The sequence below is a fragment of the Hyla sarda genome, chromosome 3 (assembly GCF_029499605.1).
Source record: "Hyla sarda isolate aHylSar1 chromosome 3, aHylSar1.hap1, whole genome shotgun sequence".
In the NCBI taxonomy this organism is placed as follows: Eukaryota; Metazoa; Chordata; class Amphibia; order Anura; family Hylidae; genus Hyla; species Hyla sarda.
Window position 1 is genome coordinate 51,808,351 of NC_079191.1, and position 5,334 is coordinate 51,813,684.

A 5,334-nucleotide genomic window follows, 5' to 3' on the forward strand; every position below is an offset into this window, starting at 1 on the left:
ATAAAAAAGGAAGTACACAGTCAGACACGCCGTATTGAATGTCAGGTACCGTGCACACATCGTAACTGCGCCTATACCTAGCTGATTATTTGCGCACACAGCCCGCTCCTCGGTTTAAAAGTACTACAAGTGCAGATAGTGCATGTTATTACTCTGGACCGCATGTCACAATCTCGGACTGAAATCTAACTTTTTCACTCCTTTTTTTAGCATTCCCCCTTTTTCTATTTTATTTTTATTTTGGTGATACTGCTCGCAATACCTGGTGATACATTTATAATCTAAACAGATGGGCAAGTGCACACCAAATATATATCTGCATAGGTAATACTGAACCTCATACCATTACCTAATTATTTTAACTAGTTTGTTGCCCTCTTCTTCATCTACAGGGTGGGCCATTTATATGGATACACCTTTCTAAAATGGGAATGGTTGGTGATATTAACTTCCTGTTTGTGGCACATTAGTATATGTGAGGGGGGGGGGGGGGGGGACTTTTCAAGATGGGTGGTGACCATGGCGGCCATTTTGATGTTGGCCATTTTGAATCCAACTTTAGTTTTTTCAATAGGAAGAGGGTCATGTGACACATCAAACTTATTGGGAATTTCAAAAGAAAAACAATGATGTGCTTGGTTTTAACATAACTTTATTCTTTCATGAGTTATTTACAAGTTTCTGACCACTTATAAAATGTGTTCAATGTGCTGCCCATTGTGTTGGATTGTCAATGCAACCCTCTTCTCCCACTCTTCACACACTGATAGCAACACCGCAGGAGAAATGCTAGCACAGGCTTCCAGTATCCGTATACACTGCTATATACTACTATATACACCGCAGGAGAAATGCTAGCACAGGCTTCCAGTATCCATATACACTGCTATATACTACTATATACACTGCAGGAGAAATGCTAGCACAGGCTTCCAGTATCCGTATACACTGCTATATACTACTATATACACCGCAGGAGAAATGCTAGCACAGGCTTCCAGTATCCATATACACTGCTATATACTACTATATACACTGCAGGAGAAATGCTAGCACAGGCTTCCAGTATCCGTAGTGTCAGGTGCTGCAGAATGGGCAAAACAAAAATTGAAACAGGACCCTCAGTTTACCCAGAAGATTTTGTTCAGTGATGAGGCAAATCACCAATTTAGACCTCAAATGTACACAGTGCACTCTTACTCCTGAGCCTTGTTGTGCGTCCGCAGAGCATTTTACGCCCCACATATGGGGAATTTCCGTATTCAGGAGAAATTGCGTTACTAATTTTGGGGATCTTTTTTTTCCTTTTACCGCTTGTGAAAATTAAAAGTATGGGGCAACACCAGCATGTAAGTGTAAAAATTATTTTCTTTTACACTAACATGCTGATGTAGACTCCAACTTTACCTTTTCATAAGTGGTTAACAGGAGAAAAAGCCCCCCAAAATTTGTAACACAATTTCTCCCGAGTACGGAGATACCCCATATTTGGTCCTAAACTGTTTCCTTGAAATGTGACAGGGCTCCAAAGCGGGAGTGCGCCATGCGCAATTGAGGCCTAAATTGGGGATTTGAATACACCACAAAAATACCCTACGGCAGTGTTTCCCCAACAGGGTGTCTCCAGCTGGTGCAAAACTCCCAGCATGCCTTGACAGTCAGTGGCTGTCCGGCAATACGGGGAGTTGTTGATTTTCAACAGCTGGAGGCTCTGTTTTGGAAACAGTGCCGTACAAGACGTTTTTTTTATTGGGGGGGGGGGGACTGTGTAGGGGTATATGTAGTGTTTTACTTTTTATTTTGTGTAAGTGTAGAGTAGTGTAGAGTAGTATTTTTAGGGTACATTCACACGGGCGGGTCTACAGTGAGTTTGAGCTGGGGCGGAAAAATTGCAGCATCTCAAACTTGCAGCAGAAAACTCGTTGTAAACCCGCCTGTTGTGAATGTACCCTGTACATTCACGTGGGAGGGGGGGGGGGGGGGGGTCAAACCTCCAGCTGTTGCAAAAACACAACTCCTAGCATGCACTGACAGACCATACATGCTGGAAGTTGTAGTTATGCAACAGCTTGAGGCACATTAGTCGCGAAACACTGAGAGTTTGTTACTTAACCAGTGTGCCTCCAGCTGTTGCAAAACTAGAACTCCCAGCATGAGCAGTCTTGTGCATCCTGGGAGTTGTATTTTTGCAACAGCTGGAGGCACACTGGTTGCGAAACACTGAGTTAGGACACAAACTCTGATTCACAAACAATGTGTCTCCAGCTGTTGCAAAACTGCAACACTCAGCATGCATTGACAGTAGAAGGGCATGCTGAGAGTTGTAGTTTTGCAACAGCTGGAGGCCCACTGCTACAACTCCCAGCATGCCCTTTGGTAGTCTGTGCATGCTGGGAGTTGTAATTATGCAACAGCTGGATGCACACTTTTTCATAGAAAAAATGTGCCTCCAGCTGTTGCATAACTACAACCCACAGCATGCACAGACTACCAAAGGGCATGCTGGTTGTAGTTGGAACTCCAGCTGTTACAAAACTACAACTACCAGCATGCCCTTTGGTTTTGCATGCTGAGAGTTGTTGCTAAGCAACAGCAGGAGGTGAAAAGACCTCACCCCCTCCTGTGTCCTGCCGCCGGTACTGCCGCCGCTGCCACCACCGATCCTGCTGCTCCTGTCCACCACCGCACCAGAGGGAACCCCCCGCCGGACCAGGGACAGGCAAGAGACCCCCGCCGACCCCGATCGCTGCCATGATCGCCATCTCGATCACCACCCAGGAGGGTCATGATTGGTCGGTTGTTCTGATCGATCAATCATGTGATCGTGAGGCGGCACCTGTGCCACCTCACTTCTGCTGGGTAAGGGTGAATGGGCTGTCTCGGACCCCTTTTTTCCGGGTCACCGCGTCACCAGATTGACCTGGAATAGCCGCAAATGGCCGGTCTGAATTGACCGGCTATTTGTAGCAATCGCCGACATGGGGGGGTCTCAGGATCATCAGCAGTCATAACCTTCCAATCACCGCTTCCGGAGACGCGGTGATCCAGGAATGCTGCACCGTAAATGTACGTCCCTGTGCGCTAAGTACTTCTTAGCAGCGCCGTACATTTACGGCGCAAGTCCTCAAGGGGTTATTATAATTTTTTTCTACACAGTGAATATGTTGTAGTTCTTCCTCTTTGTTCTAATTATTTTGGGGGTTGCAGGGGTGGGAACCCCCACTATTTGCACTATAATGGCCTAGATTTTATTATGGTCAAAAATTATCTTCCAAGCCACCATGGAAAGCCATTCCAGCCCACAAGTCGGGATTTTAGAAAGCACAGAATATAATCATTCCAGTGATCTGACTGCCAGATGAGTCTAGTTAGTATGCTCTGCTTTTACTCGAGCGTATTTCAAGATCTCTCTGTTACAAAACAAATATTATCCTGAAGCATGCCATATTTCATTTTTCTGATGAAACATCTCATATAATCTTTCATAGGAGAGGAAGGCGCGCAACGTTCAGGCAGTTTTGTATAAATGACATTTCTACAACTCCTCGACATATAGTCACGCTGAGGACTAGGCGCTTGCAGATATTATTTTTCAGCCGCAAGGTCAGAAGTGCATGTTCCCGTGTGTTCACGCTGTATGCACAGCTGTCCTCGTCTACTTTCCTAGGTTTACAGAGTGAAAAGTAGAAGTCTGTAAGTCTTTTCCTTTCTCCATTAAAAGGTTACCTAAACATTCCCGTTCTTTTTGCCTGGTCTGAATCCTCCCTTGTTTCATTCATCACTTATTTATCTTTGTAGCCAGTCTGCACTGCTCTATCTATTAACTTTGGCTCTCGAGGAATTCCCAACCATAGCAATAGAAGTTACATGAGCACCATGGATATCTATGTAGTTATCCTACACTATGTAGACTGAATAATCATGGTGGGGCTCAAGAGACTTAGAAGGTTTGGAGAATAGGCTTCTCACTCTCAAACCTGAGACAAACATGTCTTGAGACAGTTCTTGATTCTGACACCCTCCCAGAATACTAAACATCTGCCCTGATAGAACAGATTAATTATAGATCAATGTAGTGATAGAGTCAGGAGCATAATTTGGGGGCAAGTGAAGGGTATTGGGGCATGTGGCTAAGATCAAGTTTAGTACCTTTCCTGTTAGTTGGCGGTGTGGAAGACCACCAAGGCAGGATGGGGAACCACACAGTAGACGGGTGTAACAGGGATGTCTGTGGAGGGCAGCAGTCATCTCTGATGAGACCGGTTCCTGCTGGATCTGGCCTTCAGCTCCGGGTAGAGTGAAAGCCGAGGTGCACAAGTGCCCTGGAAGTGGAATTCACTTGGGATTTGCAACCCCACTTGAAGGATGGCACGTAGCACGCACTTTTTCTCTCACTCTTCTAGGCACTCACCCTTAGTTACCCGACCTTCCGGCTAGGATCGGGGAATTTTTATAGATCCGGTCTGATGTCCGGGCAGTATTACACACTGCGCACATCCACTTATTTATTAATTAATTTTTTGTCACTGTGTCCACTTTTTGTGTTCGTTTTGTCCACTAGGATTTGGTAGGGTGCGGTAGCCCTTCTGGGTGTCCCTCCTGCCGGTCTAGAGGAAGTGTGTGTGGCCATGAGGCTCCTCACCTCCCTGCTATACCCCGTGGCAACCCTGTTTCGGCAGGATGCCAAACCGGTTTTACTGGTTCCTTGGTGACAACCTGGTTAACACCTAGTTGTCCGCCGGGAACATTTTCGGTCTCTGAGTAGCTTCGGCAAAAGGGAACATTGTACCTGGAACCTTGCAGGTGCGTTTTGGCATGGAGGCGAAGGGTTTGGTTTGTTGGGGGGCCTCTCTACTTTCGTAGAAGGGCTTGCAATAGACTGCATCCTCGTGCAAGTACACTTTTTACTTGCACTTAAGTGATTTGAGAGCATGTACCTCGGCTTCCAAAATTTTATAGATGTCACTTCTCGGCCTTTTGGCTAAGATCAAGTGCAGTATCTGTTCTTATCAGTTTCATGCCAGTGGCGGGGATGCCAGTGTGGGGATGGGTGCTGCATGGTAAGGGCAGGTGTTCCCGGGGCTGGTTCGATGGCTGCCCTGATGTGACCTGTTTTCTCAGAGTCTCGCCATGAGGCTGAGAGGGTCTAAAGCCGAGATACTTTAGCGCCTCGGGGAGTGGTGACCCTGAGGTGCCGAAACTTACTGGGAGTATTGGCTCACTGAGTGGAAGCATGGGCACCATGAACTCTTCACTTTGTGGCACTCACCTCTTGATTCCCGGCCTTCTGGCTAGGATAAGAGAAATTTTTATAGATCCGGCCAGATGTCCGGG

General features: G+C 46.4%; 1 pseudogene; it reads left to right on the forward strand.

Moving 5' to 3' along the window:
* Positions 1-4,961: 4,961 nt before the first annotated feature.
* LOC130363302 (U2 spliceosomal RNA) lies at positions 4,962-5,132 on the forward strand (annotated as a pseudogene).
* The last annotated feature ends 202 nt before the right edge of the window (positions 5,133-5,334 follow it).